The sequence below is a fragment of the Melanostigma gelatinosum genome, assembly GCF_949748355.1.
Source record: "Melanostigma gelatinosum genome assembly, chromosome: 13".
Classification (NCBI taxonomy): domain Eukaryota; kingdom Metazoa; phylum Chordata; class Actinopteri; order Perciformes; family Zoarcidae; genus Melanostigma; species Melanostigma gelatinosum.
In genome coordinates this window covers 24,516,080-24,538,652 of record NC_136646.1, presented here as the reverse complement: position 1 = coordinate 24,538,652, position 22,573 = coordinate 24,516,080, and the positions used below count along the sequence as shown (strand labels likewise).

Genomic DNA, 22,573 nt, shown 5'->3' with positions numbered 1-22,573 from the left:
AAGTAATAGTATAGTATGTCTAAATATTTCATGAAAAAAAGTCATAGTATAGTATGTCTAAATATTCTTATGAAAAAGTCATAGTATACAATGTCGAAAAAGGTCATAGTATAGTATGTTGAAAAATGTTTTTTAAAAAGTCATAGTATAGTATGTCTAAATATTCTTATGAAAAAAGTCATAGTATACAATGTCGAAAAAAGTAATAGTATACAATGTCGAAAAAAAGTCATTGTCGAAAAAGTAATAGTATAGTATGTCTAAATATTTCATGAAAAAAAGTCATAGTATAGTATGTCTAAATATTCTTATGAAAAAAGTCATAGTATACAATGTCGAAAAAGGTCATAGTATAGTATGTTGAAAAATGTTTTTTAAAAAGTCATAGTATAGTATGTCTAAATATTCTTATGAAAAAAGTCATAGTATACAATGTCGAAAAAGGTCATAGTATAGTATGTTGAAAAATGTTTTTTAAAAAGTCATAGTATAGTATGTCTAAATATTTCATGAAAAAAAGTCATAGTATAGTATGTCTAAATATTCTTATGAAAAAAGTAATAGTATACAATGTCGAAAAAAAGTCATAGTATAGTATGTTGAAATATTCTAATGAAAAAAGTAATGGTATACAATGTCGAAAAAAGTCATAGTATAGTATGTCTAAATATTCTTATGAAAAAAGTAAGTGTACAATGTCAAAAAAAGTCATAGTATACAATGTCGAAAAAAAGTCATAGTATACAATGTCGAAAAAAGTCATAGTATAGTATGTTGAAAAATATTTTTTAAAAAGTCATAGTATAGTATGTCTAAATATTCTTATGAAAAAAGTAATAGTGTACAATGTCGAAAAAAGTAATAGTATACAATGTCGAAAAAAAGTCATCGTCGAAAAAGTAATAGTATAGTATGTCTAAATATTTCATGAAAAAAAGTCATAGTATAGTATGTCTAAATATTCTTATGAAAAAAGTCATAGTATACAATGTCGAAAAAAGTAATAGTATACAATGTCGAAAAAAAGTCATAGTATACAATGTCGAAAAAAAGTAATAGTATACAATGTCGAAAAAAAGTCATTGTCGAAAAAGTAATAGTATAGTATGTCTAAATATTTCATGAAAAAAAGTCATAGTATAGTATGTCTAAATATTCTTATGAAAAAAGTAATAGTATACAATGTCGAAAAAAAGTCATCGTCGAAAAAGTAATAGTATATTATGTCTAAATATTTCATGAAAAAAAGTCATAGTATAGTATGTCTAAATATTCTTATGAAAAAAGTCATAGTATACAATGTCGAAAAAAGTAATAGTATACAATGTTGAAAAAAAGTCATTGTCGAAAAAAGTAATAGTATACAATGTCGAAAAAAAGTCATTGTCGAAAAAGTAATAGTATAGTATGTCTAAATATTTCATGAAAAAAAGTCATAGTATGTCTAAATATTCTTATGAAAAAAGTCATAGTATACAATGTCGAAAAAAGTAATAGTATACAATGTCGAAAAAAAGTCATTGTCGAAAAAGTAATAGTATAGTATGTCTAAATATTTCATGAAAAAAAGTCATAGTATAGTATGTCTAAATATTCTTATGAAAAAAGTCATAGTATACAATGTCGAAAAAGGTCATAGTATAGTATGTTGAAAAATGTTTTTTAAAAAGTCATAGTATAGTATGTCTAAATATTCTTATGAAAAAAGTCATAGTATACAATGTCGAAAAAGGTCATAGTATAGTATGTTGAAAAATGTTTTTTAAAAAGTCATAGTATAGTATGTCTAAATATTTCATGAAAAAAAGTCATAGTATAGTATGTCTAAATATTCTTATGAAAAAGTAATAGTATACAATGTCGAAAAAAAGTCATAGTATAGTATGTTGAAATATTCTAATGAAAAAAGTAATGGTATACAATGTCGAAAAAAGTCATAGTATAGTATGTCTAAATATTCTTATGAAAAAAGTAAGTGTACAATGTCAAAAAAAGTCATAGTATACAATGTCGAAAAAAAGTCATAGTATACAATGTCGAAAAAAGTCATAGTATAGTATGTTGAAAAATATTTTTTAAAAAGTCATAGTATAGTATGTCTAAATATTCTTATGAAAAAAGTAATAGTGTACAATGTCGAAAAAAGTAATAGTATACAATGTCGAAAAAAAGTCATAGTATACAATGTCGAAAAAAAGTAATAGTATACAATGTCGAAAAAAAGTCATCGTCGAAAAAGTAATAGTATAGTATGTCTAAATATTTCATGAAAAAAAGTCATAGTATAGTATGTCTAAATATTCTTATGAAAAAAGTCATAGTATACAATGTCGAAAAAAGTAATAGTATACAATGTCGAAAAAAAGTCATAGTATACAATGTCGAAAAAAAGTAATAGTATACAATGTCGAAAAAAAGTCATTGTCGAAAAAGTAATAGTATAGTATGTCTAAATATTTCATGAAAAAAAGTCATAGTATAGTATGTCTAAATATTCTTATGAAAAAAGTCATAGTATACAATGTCGAAAAAGGTCATAGTATAGTATGTTGAAAAATGTTTTTTAAAAAGTCATAGTATAGTATGTCTAAATATTCTTATGAAAAAAGTAATAGTATACAATGTCGAAAAAAAGTCATCGTCGAAAAAGTAATAGTATAGTATGTCTAAATATTTCATGAAAAAAAGTCATAGTATAGTATGTCTAAATATTCTTATGAAAAAAGTCATAGTATACAATGTCGAAAAAAGTAATAGTATACAATGTCGAAAAAAAGTCATAGTATACAATGTCGAAAAAAAGTAATAGTATACAATGTCGAAAAAAAGTCATTGTCGAAAAAGTAATAGTATAGTATGTCTAAATATTTCATGAAAAAAGTCATTGTATAGTATGTCTAAATATTCTTATGAAAAAAGTCATAGTATACAATGTCGAAAAAGGTCATAGTATAGTATGTTGAAAAATGTTTTTTAAAAAGTCATAGTATAGTATGTCTAAATATTCTGATGAAAAAAGTAATAGTGTACAATGTCGAAAAAGTCATAGTATACAATGTCGAAAAAAAGTCATCGTCAAAAAAGTAATAGTATAGTATGTCTAAATATTTCATGAAAAAAAGTCATAGTATAGTATGTCTAAATATTCTTAAGAAAAAAGTCATAGTATACAATGTCGAAAAAAGTCATAGTATAGTATGTTGAAAAATGTTTTTTAAAAAGTCATAGTATAGTATGTCTAAATATTCTTATGAAAAAAGTAAGTGTACAATGTCAAAAAAAGTCATAGTATACAATGTCGAAAAAAAGTCATAGTATACAATGTCGAAAAAAGTCATAGTATAGTATGTTGAAAAATATTTTTTAAAAAGTCATAGTATAGTATGTCTAAATATTCTTACGAAAAAAGTAATAGTGTACAATGTCGAAAAAAAGTCATCATCGAAAAAGTAATAGTATAGTATGTCTAAATATTCTTATGAAAAAAGTAATAGTGTACAATGTCGAAAAAACGTCATCGTCGAAAAAGTAATAGTATAGTATGTCTAAATATTTCATGAAAAAAAGTCATAGTATAGTATGTCTAAATATTCTTATGAAAAAAGTCATAGTATACAATGTCGAAAAAAGTAATAGTATACAATGTCGAAAAAAAGTCATTGTCGAAAAAGTAATAGTATAGTATGTCTAAATATTTCATGAAAAAAAGTCATAGTATAGTATGTCTAAATATTCTTATGAAAAAAGTCATAGTATACAATGTCGAAAAAGGTCATAGTATAGTATGTTGAAAAATGTTTTTTAAAAGTCATAGTATAGTATGTCTAAATATTCTTATGAAAAAAGTGATAGTATACAATGTCGAAAAAAGTCATAGTATAGTATGTCTAAATATTCTTATGAAAAAAGTAATAGTGTACAATGTTGAAAAAAAGTCATCGTCGAAAAAGTAATAGTATAGTATGTCTAAATATTTCATGAAAAAAAGTCATAGTATAGTATGTCTAAATATTCTTATGAAAAAAGTCATAGTATACAATGTCGAAAAAGGTCATAGTATAGTATGTTGAAAAATGTTTTTTAAAAAGTCATAGTATAGTATGTCTAAATATTTCATGAAAAAAAGTCATAGTATAGTATGTCTAAATATTCTTATGAAAAAAGTAATAGTATACAATGTCGAAAAAAAGTCATAGTATAGTATGTTGAAATATTCTAATGAAAAAAGTAATGGTATACAATGTCGAAAAAAGTCATAGTATAGTATGTCTAAATATTCTTATGAAAAAAGTAAGTGTACAATGTCAAAAAAAGTCATAGTATACAATGTCGAAAAAAAGTCATAGTATACAATGTCGAAAAAAGTCATAGTATAGTATGTTGAAAAATATTTTTTAAAAAGTCATAGTATAGTATGTCTAAATATTCTTATGAAAAAAGTAATAGTGTACAATGTCGAAAAAAGTAATAGTATACAATGTCGAAAAAAAGTCATCGTCGAAAAAGTAATAGTATAGTATGTCTAAATATTTCATGAAAAAAAGTCATAGTATAGTATGTCTAAATATTCTTATGAAAAAAGTCATAGTATACAATGTCGAAAAAAGTAATAGTATACAATGTCGAAAAAAAGTCATAGTATACAATGTCGAAAAAAAGTAATAGTATACAATGTCGAAAAAAAGTCATCGTCGAAAAAGTAATAGTATAGTATGTCTAAATATTTCAGGAAAAAAAGTCATAGTATAGTATGTCTAAATATTCTTATGAAAAAAGTCATAGTATACAATGTCGAAAAAAGTAATAGTATACAATGTCGAAAAAAAGTCATAGTATACAATGTCGAAAAAAAGTAATAGTATACAATGTCGAAAAAAAGTCATTGTCGAAAAAGTAATAGTATAGTATGTCTAAATATTTCATGAAAAAAAGTCATAGTATAGTATGTCTAAATATTCTTATGAAAAAGTCATAGTATACAATGTCGAAAAAGGTCATAGTATAGTATGTTGAAAAATGTTTTTTAAAAAGTCATAGTATAGTATGTCTAAATATTCTTATGAAAAAAGTCATAGTATACAATGTCGAAAAAAGTAATAGTATACAATGTCGAAAAAAAGTCATTGTCGAAAAAGTAATAGTATAGTATGTCTAAATATTTCATGAAAAAAAGTCATAGTATAGTATGTCTAAATATTCTTATGAAAAAAGTCATAGTATACAATGTCGAAAAAGGTCATAGTATAGTATGTTGAAAAATGTTTTTTAAAAAGTCATAGTATAGTATGTCTAAATATTCTTATGAAAAAAGTCATAGTATACAATGTCGAAAAAGGTCATAGTATAGTATGTTGAAAAATGTTTTTTAAAAAGTCATAGTATAGTATGTCTAAATATTTCATGAAAAAAAGTCATAGTATAGTATGTCTAAATATTCTTATGAAAAAAGTAATGGTATACAATGTCGAAAAAAGTCATAGTATAGTATGTCTAAATATTCTTATGAAAAAAGTAAGTGTACAATGTCGAAAAAAGTCATAGTATACAATGTCGAAAAAAAGTCATAGTATACAATGTCGAAAAAAGTCATAGTATAGTATGTTGAAAAATATTTTTTAAAAAGTCATAGTATAGTATGTCTAAATATTCTTATGAAAAAAGTAATAGTGTACAATGTCGAAAAAAGTAATAGTATACAATGTCGAAAAAAAGTCATCGTCGAAAAAGTAATAGTATAGTATGTCTAAATATTTCATGAAAAAAAGTCATAGTATAGTATGTCTAAATATTCTTATGAAAAAAGTCATAGTATACAATGTCGAAAAAAGTAATAGTATACAATGTCGAAAAAAAGTCATAGTATACAATGTCGAAAAAAAGTAATAGTATACAATGTCGAAAAAAAGTCATTGTCGAAAAAGTAATAGTATAGTATGTCTAAATATTTCATGAAAAAAAGTCATAGTATAGTATGTCTAAATATTCTTATGAAAAAGTCATAGTATACAATGTCGAAAAAGGTCATAGTATAGTATGTTGAAAAATGTTTTTTAAAAAGTCATAGTATAGTATGTCTAAATATTCTTATGAAAAAAGTAATAGTATACAATGTCGAAAAAAAGTCATCGTCGAAAAAGTAATAGTATATTATGTCTAAATATTTCATGAAAAAAAGTCATAGTATAGTATGTCTAAATATTCTTATGAAAAAAGTCATAGTATACAATGTCGAAAAAAGTAATAGTATACAATGTCGAAAAAAAGTCATTGTCGAAAAAAGTAATAGTATACAATGTCGAAAAAAAGTCATTGTCGAAAAAGTAATAGTATAGTATGTCTAAATATTTCATGAAAAAAAGTCATAGTATGTCTAAATATTCTTATGAAAAAAGTCATAGTATACAATGTCGAAAAAAGTAATAGTATACAATGTCGAAAAAAAGTCATTGTCGAAAAAGTAATAGTATAGTATGTCTAAATATTTCATGAAAAAAAGTCATAGTATAGTATGTCTAAATATTCTTATGAAAAAAGTCATAGTATACAATGTCGAAAAAGGTCATAGTATAGTATGTTGAAAAATGTTTTTTAAAAAGTCATAGTATAGTATGTCTAAATATTCTTATGAAAAAAGTCATAGTATACAATGTCGAAAAAGGTCATAGTATAGTATGTTGAAAAATGTTTTTTAAAAAGTCATAGTATAGTATGTCTAAATATTTCATGGAAAAAAGTCATAGTATAGTATGTCTAAATATTCTTATGAAAAAGTAATAGTATACAATGTCGAAAAAAAGTCATAGTATAGTATGTTGAAATATTCTAATGAAAAAAGTAATGGTATACAATGTCGAAAAAAGTCATAGTATAGTATGTCTAAATATTCTTATGAAAAAAGTAAGTGTACAATGTCAAAAAAAGTCATAGTATACAATGTCGAAAAAAAGTCATAGTATACAATGTCGAAAAAAGTCATAGTATAGTATGTTGAAAAATATTTTTTAAAAAGTCATAGTATAGTATGTCTAAATATTCTTATGAAAAAAGTAATAGTGTACAATGTCGAAAAAAGTAATAGTATACAATGTCGAAAAAAAGTCATAGTATACAATGTCGAAAAAAAGTAATAGTATACAATGTCGAAAAAAAGTCATCGTCGAAAAAGTAATAGTATAGTATGTCTAAATATTTCATGAAAAAAAGTCATAGTATAGTATGTCTAAATATTCTTATGAAAAAAGTCATAGTATACAATGTCGAAAAAAGTAATAGTATACAATGTCGAAAAAAAGTCATAGTATACAATGTCGAAAAAAAGTAATAGTATACAATGTCGAAAAAAAGTCATTGTCGAAAAAGTAATAGTATAGTATGTCTAAATATTTCATGAAAAAAAGTCATAGTATAGTATGTCTAAATATTCTTATGAAAAAAGTCATAGTATACAATGTCGAAAAAGGTCATAGTATAGTATGTTGAAAAATGTTTTTTAAAAAGTCATAGTATAGTATGTCTAAATATTCTTATGAAAAAAGTAATAGTATACAATGTCGAAAAAAAGTCATCGTCGAAAAAGTAATAGTATAGTATGTCTAAATATTTCATGAAAAAAAGTCATAGTATAGTATGTCTAAATAATCTTATGAAAAAAGTCATAGTATACAATGTCGAAAAAAGTAATAGTATACAATGTCGAAAAAAAGTCATAGTATACAATGTCGAAAAAAAGTAATAGTATACAATGTCGAAAAAAAGTCATTGTCGAAAAAGTAATAGTATAGTATGTCTAAATATTTCATGAAAAAAGTCATTGTATAGTATGTCTAAATATTCTTATGAAAAAAGTCATAGTATACAATGTCGAAAAAGGTCATAGTATAGTATGTTGAAAAATGTTTTTTAAAAAGTCATAGTATAGTATGTCTAAATATTTCATGAAAAAAAGTCATAGTATAGTATGTCTAAATATTCTTATGAAAAAAGTAATAGTATACAATGTCGAAAAAAGTCATAGTATAGTATGTTGAAATATTCTAATGAAAAAAGTAATAGTATACAATGTCGAAAAAAGTCATAGTATAGTATGTCTAAATATTCTTATGAAAAAAGTAATAGTGTACAATGTTGAAAAAAAGTCATCGTCGAAAAAGTAATAGTATAGTATGTCTAAATATTTCATGAAAAAAAGTCATAGTATAGTATGTCTAAATATTCTTATGAAAAAGTCATAGTATACAATGTCGAAAAAAGTAATAGTATACAATGTCGAAAAAAAGTCATTGTCGAAAAAGTAATAGTATAGTATGTCTAAATATTTCATGAAAAAAAGTCATAGTATAGTATGTCTAAATATTCGTATGAAAAAAGTCATAGTATACAATGTCGAAAAAAGTAATAGTATACAATGTCGAAAAAAAGTCATTGTCGAAAAAGTAATAGTATAGTATGTCTAAATATTTCATGAAAAAAAGTCATAGTATAGTATGTCTAAATATTCTTATGAAAAAAGTCATAGTATACAATGTCGAAAAAGGTCATAGTATAGTATGTTGAAAAATGTTTTTTAAAAAGTCATAGTATAGTATGTCTAAATATTCTTATGAAAAAAGTCATAGTATACAATGTCGATAAAGGTCATAGTATAGTATGTTGAAAAATGTTTTTTAAAAAGTCATAGTATAGTATGTCTAAATATTTCATGAAAAAAAGTCATAGTATAGTATGTCTAAATATTCTTATGAAAAAAGTAATAGTATACAATGTCGAAAAAAAGTCATAGTATAGTATGTTGAAATATTCTAATGAAAAAAGTAATGGTATACAATGTCGAAAAAAGTCATAGTATAGTATGTCTAAATATTCTTATGAAAAAAGTAAGTGTACAATGTCAAAAAAAGTCATAGTATACAATGTCGAAAAAAAGTCATAGTATACAATGTCGAAAAAAGTCATAGTATAGTATGTTGAAAAATATTTTTTTAAAAGTCATAGTATAGTATGTCTAAATATTCTTATGAAAAAAGTAATAGTGTACAATGTCGAAAAAAGTAATAGTATACAATGTCGAAAAAAAGTCATAGTATACAATGTCGAAAAAAAGTAATAGTATACAATGTCGAAAAAAAGTCATCGTCGAAAAAGTAATAGTATAGTATGTCTAAATATTTCAGGAAAAAAAGTCATAGTATAGTATGTCTAAATATTCTTATGAAAAAAGTCATAGTATACAATGTCGAAAAAAGTAATAGTATACAATGTCGAAAAAAAGTCATAGTATACAATGTCGAAAAAAAGTAATAGTATACAATGTCGAAAAAAAGTCATTGTCGAAAAAGTAATAGTATAGTATGTCTAAATATTTCATGAAAAAAAGTCATAGTATAGTATGTCTAAATATTCTTATGAAAAAAGTCATAGTATACAATGTCGAAAAAGGTCATAGTATAGTATGTTGAAAAATGTTTTTTAAAAAGTCATAGTATAGTATGTCTAAATATTCTTATGAAAAAAGTAATAGTATACAATGTCGAAAAAAAGTCATCGTCGAAAAAGTAATAGTATAGTATGTCTAAATATTTCATGAAAAAAAGTCATAGTATAGTATGTCTAAATATTCTTATGAAAAAAGTCATAGTATACAATGTCGAAAAAAGTAATAGTATACAATGTCGAAAAAAAGTCATAGTATACAATGTCGAAAAAAAGTAATAGTATACAATGTCGAAAAAAAGTCATTGTCGAAAAAGTAATAGTATAGTATGTCTAAATATTTCATGAAAAAAGTCATAGTATAGTATGTCTAAATATTCTTATGAAAAAGTAATAGTGTATAATGTCGAAAAAAGTCATAGTATAGTATGTTGAAAAATGTTTTTTAAAAAGTCATAGTATAGTATGTCTAAATATTCTTATGAAAAAAGTAATAGTGTACAATGTCGAAAAAAAGTCATCGTCGAAAAAGTAATAGTATAGTATATCTAAATATTTCATGAAAAAAAGTCATAGTATAGTATGTCTAAATATTCTTATGAAAAAAGTCATAGTATACAATGTCGAAAAAAGTAATAGTATACAATGTCGAAAAAAAGTCATAGTCGAAAAAGTAATAGTATAGTATGTCTAAATATTTCATGAAAAAAAGTCATAGTATAGTATGTCTAAATATTCTTATGAAAAAAGTCATAGTATACAATGTCGAAAAAAGTAATAGTATACAATGTCGAAAAAAAGTCATTGTCGAAAAAGTAATAGTATAGTATGTCTAAATATTTCATGAAAAAAAGTCATAGTATAGTATGTCTAAATATTCTTATGAAAAAAGTCATAGTATACAATGTCGAAAAAGGTCATAGTATAGTATGTTGAAAAATGTTTTTTAAAAAGTCATAGTATAGTATGTCTAAATATTCTTATGAAAAAAGTCATAGTATACAATGTCGAAAAAGGTCATAGTATAGTATGGTGAAAAATGTTTTTTAAAAAGTCATAGTATAGTATGTCTAAATATTTCATGAAAAAAAGTCATAGTATAGTATGTCTAAATATTCTTATGAAAAATGTAATAGTGTACAATGTCGAAAAAAGTCATAGTATAGTATGTTGAAAAATGTTTTTTAAAAAGTCATAGTATAGTATGTCTAAATATTCTTATGAAAAAAGTAATAGTGTACAATGTCGAAAAAAAGTCATAGTATACAATGTCGAAAAAAGTAAAAGTATACAATGTCGAAAAAAGTCATCGTCGAAAAAGTAATAGTATAGTATGTCTAAATATTTCATGAAAAAAAGTCATAGTATAGTATGTCTAAATATTCTTATGAAAAAAGTCATAGTATACAATGTCGAAAAAAGTAATAGTATACAATGTCGAAAAAAAGTCATAGTATACAATGTCGAAAAAAAGTAATAGTATACAATGTCGAAAAAAAGTCATAGTATAGTATGTCGAAATATCCCCTCTGTTGAGTCTTTGTGCAAAAAAAAAAAAAAAAATTAAATTTATTTGAATGTTTTTTGTCAGTGGACAATCTTTCAAAGGGAACACCTCATATCTTGGAGTTTGAGGTGATACTGTGTCACGGAAAATAAAAAACGTTTTAATATTTAGTCAACTAAAATGTGCGTCACATCCTATTACGTCGCCGTCAAGCTTCCCCTGCAGGTGGCTCGTCGCGATTGCAGACTCGATAAGGTTATCAATGGATAAATCCAAAAAAAGAAAACTCCTGGAAGAAAATAGAAAATAGAGAATTGAATTCTGCGTGGACGTATTTATTTGCGTTCACTGCCAACAACGCTGGCCTACCTGTATGCTTAATATTATTATTATTATTGCTATTTTAACTTTCATGAAGAGGAGAAAAAAATACACTGGCATGTGTAGGCCTAAACACGCCAGTGTATTTATTTCTCCTCTTCATGAAAGTTAAAATAGCAATAAAATGTCAATAATTGTCTTTATTCTTGTTCTATTATTTCATAAATACAACAAACTATAGTTTTTGTATATATAATATAACCATATATAAAACGTATATAAGCTGTGATATCGAATAGCTTTTGCGGCTCCAGACACATTTTATTTGGTAGAAAATAGAGCAAAATGGCTCTTTGGACAGTAACGGTTGCTGACCCCTGGTATAGTATGTCTAAAAATGTTTAAGATAGTCACAGTAAAGTATCTCGAAATATTTCATGAAAAAAAGTCATAGTATGGTATGTTGACATTTTTTTTTAAAACTGTGGTATGTTGAAAAATGTTTTTAAAAACAAGTCATAGTACAGTGTGTTGACATTTTTTTTTAAAAGTCATAGTATAGTCTGTTGAAAAATGTTTTTAAAAACAAGTCATAGTGTAGTGGGCGGCTGTGGCTAAGTGGATAGCAGGGCCGTCTTTCAATCAGAGGGTCGGCAGTTCAAACCCCGGCTCCGGCTCTGCTAGTCGCTTGTAGCTGTGACCTTGAGCAAGACACTTAACCCCAAAATTGCTCCGGCAGCTGTGTAGAAATGTGATAGACTCTGAATTGTAAGTCGCTTTGGATAAGTTTCTGCTAAAAAAAAAAAAAAGACTGTTGAAATGAAAAAAAGTCATAGTATAGTATGTTGAAAAATGATAGTCACAGTATGTATGTAGAAATATTTCATGAAAAAAAAGTCATAGTACAGGCATGTCCAAAGTCTGGCCCACGGTCAGATTTTATATGGCCCACGCCTTCTGTCTTAGAATGCATTATTTATAGCCCGCCAGCAGTCAAATCGGAATGAATAAATCATACAAATTCAACATGCAATTCCTCTTTTTACCTCATGGTGGCAGCACTACTCTGTAACTGTCTGGCTGTTTGAAATTGGCTCTGACCCTTGAACTGTCATGGCTACGGCAAGTAAAAGTATGTCGAAAAATGTTTTTAAAAAAAAGTCATAGTATAGTGGGCGACTAAGTGGATAGCATGGCCGGCTCCGGCTCTGCTAGTCACATGCCGATGTGTCCTTGAACAAGACACTTAACCCCAAAATTTCTCCCGTAGGCTGTAGAAATGTGATAGACTCTGAATTGTAAGTCGCTTTGGATAAAAGTGTCTGCTAAAAAAGTCATCGAATAGTATGTCAAAAAAAATCATAGTATAGTATGTCAAAATATAATTCATCGTATAGTAGTCAAAACAATCTCATGAAAGACATTCATAGTATAGTATGGCGAAAAATCTCATGAAAAAAGTCAGTGTAGTATGTCTAAATATTCTTATGAAAAAAGTAATAGTAAAGTCGAAAGAAAAGTCACAGTATAGTGTGCCAAACAAATCTCATGAAAAAAAGTACTTGCACAGTATGTCTAGAAATGTCATTAAAAGTTACAGTATATGTCGAGAAATTTAAAAAAAGTTATGTCAAAAAAAATAATAGTACAGTAAGTCAAAACAATTCATAAAACTCATGGTATAGCATGTCGAAAAATTTGAAAATAAGTCATAGCATAGTATTTCAAAAACTTTGGAGCATAGTGTGTCTAGAAAATAAAAGGTCAAAGTCGAAAAATCTCATGAAAGAAATGCATAGTATAGTATGTCCAAAATCGTGATGAAATTCATAGCTTAGTATGTCAAGCAGAAAGTCTAAAAATGTCATAAAAAGTCACAGTATAGTATGTGTCAAAAGTCACAGTGTAGTATGTGTCAAGAGTCACAGTGTAGTATGTGTCAAAAGTCACAGTGTAGTATGTGTCAAGAGTCACAGTGTAGTATGTGTCAAGAGTCACAGTGTAGTATGTGTCAAGAGTCACAGTATAGTATGTGTCAAGAGTCACAGTGTAGTATGTGTCAAGAGTCACAGTGTAGTATGTGTCAAGAGTCACAGTGTAGTATGTGTCAAGAGTCACAGTGTAGTATGTGTCAAGAGTCACAGTGTAGTATGTGTCAAGAGTCACAGTGTAGTATGTGTCAAGAGTCACAGTGTAGTATGTGTCAAGAGTCACAGTGTAGTATGTGTCAAGAGTCACAGTGTAGTATGTGTCAAGAGTCACAGTGTAGTATGTGTCAAGAGTCACAGTGTAGTATGTGTCAAAAGTCACAGTGTAGTATGTGTCAAGAGTCACAGTGTAGTATGTGTCAAGAGTCACAGTGTAGTATGTGTCAAAAGTCACAGTGTAGTATGTGTCAAGAGTCACAGTGTAGTATGTGTCAAGAGTCACAGTGTAGTATGTGTCAAGAGTCACAGTGTAGTATGTGTCAAGAGTCACAGTGTAGTATGTGTCAAGAGTCACAGTATAGTATGTGTCAAGAGTCACAGTGTAGTATGTGTCAAAAGTCACAGTGTAGTATGTGTCAAGAGTCACAGTGTAGTATGTGTCAAGAGTCACAGTATAGTATGTGTCAAAAGTCACAGTGTAGTATGTGTCAAGAGTCACAGTGTAGTATGTGTCAAGAGTCACAGTGTAGTATGTGTCAAGAGTCACAGTGTAGTATGTGTCAAGAGTCACAGTGTAGTATGTGTCAAAAGTCACAGTGTAGTATGTGTCAAAAGTCACAGTGTAGTATGTGTCAAAAGTCACAGTGTAGTATGTGTCAAGAGTCACAGTGTAGTATGTGTCAAAAGTCACAGTGTAGTATGTGTCAAAAGTCACAGTGTAGTATGTGTCAAGAGTCACAGTGTAGTATGTGTCAAAAGTCACAGTGTAGTATGTGTCAAAAGTCACAGTGTAGTATGTGTCAAGAGTCACAGTGTAGTATGTGTCAAGAGTCACAGTGTAGTATGTGTCAAAAGTCACAGTGTAGTATGTGTCAAGAGTCATAGTATGTGTCAAGAGTCACAGTATAGTATGGTCTAAAATCTCATCACAAAGAAGTCATAGTATAGTTTGTCACATAAGTCATAGTATGCTTGTTGAATCATTTCACCTTTGGGGGGGGGGGCTGTGACAAAAATAATCCCATCTCCCATTGTCTGCAGAGGCTCAACGGATTAAACAAAGTCAAACAAGGATGGAGAGGCACCGACCTTCTGAAGTATTTACATGTGTGTGTTTTCCTGTTGTCTGCACCTTCCCCCCTGAAGGCGTGCGTCTATATATCTTTCCTCTCGCAGGCTTCAGTCTTGAGTTTGTCTTTGCTCCGGTTGGGTAAACGCCGGCCTCGGCGACAGACAGGTGCTCTCCATCTTGTAAAACCCCGGAGGGGGTTTGGTACAAGACAAATGGGTCTGGGTCTGGGAGCGCCCCCCCCCCCACCTGGCTCATCTCACATGCAGCGATGTTGTGTCGTGGGATTTGATCTTTTTTCAGTCTTACCGCAAAGTCCCAAGTCATCAATCACCACAAAACAGCGCTGAGACACTGCGGCTGAAGTAGACAAGTTTATTAATGATAATAATGAGGATGATGAGGATGATGATAATATTAATAATTAGTCATAATTATAATAACGTTAATGTCATAATAAATAGAACTCTTCATCTGAAGCACATAAAGAGAAGCATACAGAAAGAGAAAAAACAAAAACACAAAGTTCAGAGTACAGAGCCAGAGGAGGGGGCGGGGACTTCTCGAGAGACATTTTTTTAACCTTTCAATATATCCATTTAATTTTTTAACATTTTTAAACTTTATTTAACTGGAACATTTACAAAAAGGAGAAAGAGATAGATTTTTTTTTAAATCCTTATAAATAAATTTTGTCATTATTAGAACAAAATACAAGATTTCGGGGAGTCAGAGGATGTTTTTTTGTCTTTGTTTTTTTTCCCTCCTGAAAGGACAGCCGGGGGGGGGGGGGGGGGGGGGGGCATTATATACAGAACACCAGGATTACAAAAGGGGGCCAGTCGACTCACATACTAGACGGCTAGGTATGGTGGGAGGAGGGTGTCGCATGGGGGCGGGTCTGTCGGGGTCAGGGGGTTGGAGGGGGGGGGGGGCAGGGGGGCATCCTGCAAGTGTCACAGCTCAAGCAGTTGTGCTCAGGAAGATCAGGACCACGTCATTATGCTGAAGGCATCACAAGGAGGGAAGGGGGGCTTTAACCCCCGCCCACCCCCACCCCACCCTCGCTGAGGGTGCAGGCTGGAGCTTCAGACAAACTTAACATTTTCGTAAAGGCAGAACTTCTCTGGACGCAGAAATAAATCGTTCAGTCAAAACTGTGTCAACAAGCAGAAACAAACAACCACAGTTAAGAGAAGAGGAAACAAAGCAACAAAAAGAATAGAATCCAAACCTGACCACTGATGTAAGTACGGCTACTAACATGGAAGACCAGCCAGACTAAATAGTTAAGATTAAAATACCCCACCAATAAATACTGTTTATATTGACAATGGATCCAAATATGTGAAAGAGGTTGTACAGAAAATTCGAAGGCAATAAAATATCCGTGTTTTTAGCAGATTATTTGTTTGTGGAAGCTGTGGTTGAGGAATGCCAACACACATAACGGTGTTATCTTTGCATCGCACCGCAATGAAATGAGAAAATCTTTTTGTCGTTGACTTCTTCTGCCCCCAAAACGAGTGACCAAGATATCTACGACTGCAGCTTCAATGTGCATGGACTGCGTTCCCATTTGCACAGAGGAAAACAGTGGCAGCCTGATATCTGACATGCATGTCTACATACTCTCCAACCATTTCCTCATGTTTGAGTAACATCTGTTTAGAAAAACTACAGTTCCCAGCTCCTCATCTTTTGTCTTTTTTGCGAGCCATTTGAATCGATCTGCGTCCTCAGAGGGAACCAATGGGCTTGGAGCTGAGAGAGACAGGAAGTCAGAGAGTATTGTTGGTTTTTGGAGTTTTCATGGGATTTGTTGGCAATGAAAATATAGAATAGATTTCACGAGCTACCAGCTAACTATAATATGTAGAAAACAGCTTCACGTGTGACGTATGTGGTTTTGTTGCAAAGTGCATAGATCATTCAGTGGACAAAATCAGACTCGACATCAATAAAGCCAAAAATAAATGAAAGCTGTGGTTCTTCATCTCCTCAGTGAACTCCACCAATAAGCTGATTTGTTATTGTTATTTCTTTGCCTCCCAGGAAGTACCCGTCAACAGTAAAAAGTCCAACCTGCTCCCGAGTCGCTCTCTGACCCGCCGCAGGTCTGCAGCGCTGCAAGTAGGCCAGATGAATCACGTGGCTCTCAGAAACACCAACCTCACAGGTTTTAAAAAAGCTAAGCCTGCGTGTGATCGCTGCATGGGGGAACAAATGACCGACTTTACCCCAATTAGACTTCACAACAGTTAGTTGCCATGATATAGATACTCTTTGTAATATATGAGAAGCTGTCTACAGATGAACAGAGGTTGCGTGGGTAGGAGCCCTGATTCAGAACAAGTTGGTTTTTTTTGTGTCGTTTTCTTTTTTCAAACCTGAAATAAGATGGAAGTTAATCAAGAAGTGTGAGGTGAGATTTACTGTACAGGATATTAACAGTACACACTCTAGCTTTTGTACAGGAAGTCAGGAGCTGCACCTTCTTGGAACAATTCACACAAAACCACCACTGAGTAGTGTACCCTGAACTCTCAAACTAAGTTGTGCTTCACCCGAACCTGCTCGCCTCTGATATAAAAAAAAGAAATGAGGAAAAAGAAGTTTCTTTTCAGGGCCAGCAGGTTATTTCCAATATGCAATAAAAGCGCCTGCCCACCAGGGTCAGCAGGAGAACAGCAGTTCATAAGCTGCGGCTGCTGCAGGAAGCTGCGAGCTGGGCTCCGGCAGCGTCCGCTCCGGTATATGAGCAGAAGAAGAAGAAGAAGAAGGAGCGAGCTTCTTCCTCTGCGGCGATGAGCGAATCAAAATCTGGGTCACGTCAATACACATCCGGGCCCGCTGTCATCACGGAGCCTCGCTGCCTCCTGATCAAAGAGCACTGACAACTGTGTTCAAATCATACTTTGGTTCCAGTAAGAAAAAGAAAAATCAATATTCATAAACTTTTAGTTTTGTTATCTGACACCCACAACACCGTGCGCTAATTAGCAAGTCTTCCCAGCGCCGATGAAGGGCTGAAATTAACACAAATATGATTCTTTTTCTTCTTTTTTTTCCTGAAGTGTCTTTCGGGTAAAAATAGGACATGATGTTTTTTCTTTTGATGGGGCAAAGACGTGGTATTGTGTGTAAATCTGTTGTCATTCTATGAGTATCTGCACAGAGTGTGTGTGTGTGTGTGTTAAAGGGGGGAGGGGGTTCAGGGGAGATCAGTTCACACCATCACACTTTCAATCATATAACACATGATCACATGGTACAGTAAGTATCAGGGACATATTTAGTTGGAGGGGGTCTGATATCTATGTTCGGGGCCAGAGGCTTTCCTGCCCCCCCTCTACTCCCTGACATCACCACAGCCCATATAATAGATATGTATATATATTTATATACAGGAAAAGAATACATACTTATTGGACACCCTAGACATTAATGTACATTCAAAGAACTGAACCAACATTCTTGTTTAAACACGTTTACAGTGACTCTTCTGATATAAAGAATTAAGGATTCGCTTCCACCAAATAAAGACTTTTTTCCTCTTTCAAAGTTTTCAGTGCTGCAAAAAACAAAAAAGAAATAAACACACAAATAAATATTCTCAGAATACATTGACAAAATAAAAAAATTGACATATTTCAGCCCTCGTTCCTTGTTACCGTTGGATGGGCTCTACTGTATTTCTATAAATGTTTCTTTTATCTAGCGACATACGTCGATATGCCTCAGGCTTGTGTTTTGGTTATGCACCTGCTGATGTAGTACAATGGGATTATTGGGTTATAATTCAATTTGTTACATGGACGTTGATGAGTTATTCTCGTCGGGTAGAAACGTGCATCCTTGGTAGTTGTACGCACCTTGTCATTGTTGGTCTGATAGTTTGTCCGTCGGCGCAGAGCGACACCGAGGCTCGGGCTCGGAGTCTGGCAGGTGGGCAAAGTCTGCAACTTCTTGCGCCATTTTCTCGAACGAGTCCTCGAGTCGTGAAACCTCTGCTGGGGCGTGGGGAGGGGCGTGTCGGGGAGGGCTCGGCTTTTATACCGTCTCACCGTCCCGCCGTGGCTCACCCCTCCCGCTCCCCAAACGCTGTGTAAACCAGTGACGGAGCGCGCCCATTGGGGAGGGCGGGGATGCCCAATGGTGCTGCCAGGAGAAAGTGACATCACGACAGTATCCACGGGTGGACGCTGCTAACAGTAGGGCGCTGCCGGCCGGTGACACCGCAACAAAAAAGGAAGGAGCGACATCACCAGCCCGGGGAAAATAAAAAGGAAGGAGGTCGGGGGAGGTTGGAAGGAAGAAGGCGGAGCAGTGAGACCAGGAGGCTGACCTTTGACTCCACCCACAGGAAGTACAGCGTAGAAAGTGCGTCTGCCTGTATGCCGAGCTCTCCCTGCCACCTTTCTGTTCATGTTTCTGTTTACACGACCTCTGAGACACAGCAGTGTGCCATAGAGAGAGGAGGGGGGGGGGAGGCTCCTCCCTCCTCCTTCCTGCAAACCACAGAATCAGCATCAAGGGCCAACTGTTCATCTCCCTTACCAAAAAACATAAAAACAGATTTGTACATATATACTGCTTTATACACACTTTTTTTTTTTTACCATTGTAAATCACAAAAGTATAGAAAAATAAAATGTTTTATAATAACGGGACACTTTTTCATTCTCTCTCATTCTACCCGGCAACAAGGTGGTCCCTGGTGGAAACTGGCTCACTCCGTCTGTCAAGTGTTTGGCTGGTTTTTGACACCGCTGCCGCGGCGCCACTTTGTACGCCTCCCGTCTTCCCTCGCCAGCCTCAGTAGAGGGACTCCTTCTCGTCTTCTTCTTCTTCTTGTGTTATTTTCTTAAAGCTAGTTCTCCTCCCTTTGTTGTTTTCATCTGTGATGTCCATCAATACTGAGTACAGCTCTTCCTTTTGTATTTACTGGAAACAGGGGGAGAAAAGTGGGGAGACTGGTGAATATGCAGAAAGGAATGTCACAACAGGCATATATTTATATATTTATATATAGAATGAGAGAGCAAGTTTATTCCTTTCCAGAGTAAGGATCTTGTCACAGAAAGTATAGCTCCTTGAAACAAATAAAATACAAGTGAACATAATGCATGAAATAAACAACAAACTCTCTGCAAAGCCGAAAAGAATCGATGTAATATATACACTGTGCCAAGCAGGAAAAGTTCACAATGTAAGTCAAAACAGCCAGAAAGGAAAGAACGTTTAAAAAGAAGAAGTTTGAGAGCAGAGAGACGACGGCTCCATTCACTTCTCATCCTGTTGGTTTGTAATGTGGCACCAGAGCAGCGGAGCAGAGGCCTCACGCTGCCAAGAGCTGCTCCACGAGCGCTGCCGCCCCCAGAATAAAGATCAGAGTGCTCTGCAGTCATACAAGTGGAGATCGGCAGTTTGGCGGCGCAAAGTGAAAGTCTGAGTGTAATGGAGCCGGATGGGAGGAGGAGTGTGTGTGCGGGCGGGGTGGGGGCTCGTCATGACAGATGCTCGCTAATTCGGAGTGATCTCTGGCAGCTCAACGGAGCTTCTGACAAAGAAATAAATAAAGAAATGAAAGAAGACGAGGCCTTAATTTGGAAACTCCTTTGTAGTTCGTTACTCCCCCCCCTCCCCCCGGATCTAGAGAGACAAACAAGTGCCGTGCTCAGCGTCCACGCTGCCTCCCCTCGTATCCATCTCATGGAGGAGCTGGCCTCGCCGCCTCCCCCTCTGCATCCTCTACCTCAGGTTTCTACAGAGAGCTCGCTGGGGACCTCCATACGGAAATATCCACACGCAGTCTTATAGCTCAGCGGGGAGGGAGCACAATGGCGAGAGCTACATATAGTCCTCGCTGACAGGCAGCCTAGAACTGGAAGAGCTGCAGACACAAATGTATTAATCACCCACCGACGTAAAGGATTCAGGGGAGGCTTAGTTCAGGCATCACAGCGCGTGCTGAGCGCTGAAACAAGTCTTTCTTTAGGAAGTGAAGCTGGAGCCCATTAAAGGGTCGCTTCACGCAGATTACAGAAAGATGCATGTGTGCACTTAGAACCAGTAATATCGAGCCGTGCAAATGTTTGTTTTTCAATGGTGGTGAACGCCGATACCGACGTTCGACACGATTCATATTTTCACTGTTTCACATGCAGCCAAGATGTTTCCGATCAACGTGAAGCGACGCCACAACGTCCGTCCAACATCCTGAAAGTAACTTTCCCTTCCTCGCGTTGAGCAGGTTCTCTTCAAGCCGTTCTTTTTACGGCTACGCACAACAACACACCGCTTTGTTTGCATCACACACAGCTGACCTTTTACAGGAAACAGGCCTGTGATCCAAACTGCAGTGAAAACTGAGATTGAGACGTAAATTCTGAAGAATACTCGTCCAAGAATCCCCCTCAAAACAGAATAATATCCTCATACCTCACACGTCTGAATCGGAAAATAAATGTTTACGCCACCCCGTATGAAATTCAGAATATTGTCATATTTGGAATAAATACTGCGTGGGAAAGTGGAAAGATGTTTTCATTGCCTTGAGCTCTCGTGATCACCGTTCAATTTGAAAGCAGCACTCCCCCACAGGGCTACGAGAGGGAATGCTTCTAGGAAACAAACAACGTGCACACATACAAAAACATACAATCCAAAATCTGATTTTGATGTCAAACCCACAACAACAACATCAACGACATCCATGTGTGACATACTGTTCTTATAACTGCTTTATTCTGACACTCAAAACAATCAGAGATTACTTTCATGTCACATATCGACAACGGAAATAATTCATGAATGAAGAATAGAAACAAAGTCATAATAGTATACGTCACCTCTGAAATTCATCCCCAAAAACATGTACTTTACACCTTTCAGACAATATATTCTCATTATAGAAATTACATACAGTTCAAGAACAAGTTCAGCTGAATTAAAACACAGAAAACCCCACTTCATATAGGAACACATAGAAAACATCACTCAGAGAATTGCGATATAGTGTGTGTATATATATATACATTTAAATGTATTTACAAAGTACGGTAAGGTTTTTGCTTGGTTGTCTTTTGTACAAATCTTTTCTACGTGGACTAATAAATGCACCTGCCAGCTGAGCAGGGCTCAGCGGATACTTGAATCATTAAATAGAAAGGATGGATAACGAGCACTTCCTGCTGATATGTAAACGCATCTCGTTACTACTATTAATAAGTACGAACAAATGCTTGGATCAAATAGAGGTCTGGTTGCATATTTAAGCTGGTTATGGAATACAACAAAAGCAAACCAACCCCAGAGAAGATCAAAGTGTTTTATAAATCCACATTTAAAATGACCGTCTGACTCCACGCTGAACGAAGACGTCTCAGACCGCGACAACACTGACGAGCAGTTATTTACACGTTCCCGCTCCGATGAGCTGACTCTGAAACAGGTAAGATGCTTATTTTGACTCTTTCTGTAAACTGGAGACGAACCCGTGCAGACTGCTTCGAGGCGACAGTGCTCAGAGTCCCTGTAACAGCATGGCAGCAGCAGGAGGGTTCAGGTTATGACAATTAAAACCTGCAGATGTTTCTTGTTTTTGAGAATAACTTTGTGATTCAGGAGGTTGAGGAGGAGAGAAGTACTGGATCTGTGAGTCCCGAGCAGATCATCTTATTCACATAACGTATGACTCACAGCAAATTACAGAAACACTGTGAATCATAAATCATTTCTCATTAAAAAATGGAATCAATTTACGAGGAAACATTTTAGAGATCAAAATCTGGTTTTGATGCAGTTTTGTTTTTTGGGCAAATCATTTTGTATTTTGAACTTTAAATTAATATCCGAACGATCTTGAGTGGAGATAACTGGAAATACATACGTGGACGCTGTCTCTTTAACTCATGTACAAAGTATCATATACAAAAATATGATACTTTCTTAAAGTATCATACACAGAAATATGATACTTTCTTAATGTATCATATACAAAAATATGATACTTTCTTAAAGTATCATACACAGAAATATGATACTTTCTTAATGTATCATATACACAAATATGATACATTCTTAATGTATCATATA

General features: G+C 32.7%; 1 pseudogene across 1 annotated transcript in view; it reads right to left on the bottom strand.

Moving 5' to 3' along the window:
• Positions 1–18,884: 18,884 nt before the first annotated feature.
• Positions 18,885–22,573, bottom strand: part of LOC306787240 (RNA binding protein fox-1 homolog 3-like) — a 234,318-nt pseudogene continuing 230,629 nt past the window's right edge. Inside the window, exon 13 of the transcript XR_013773185.1 lies at positions 18,885–19,420. The product of XR_013773185.1 is annotated as an RNA binding protein fox-1 homolog 3-like (transcript). The remainder of the gene's footprint in view (positions 19,421–22,573) is intronic.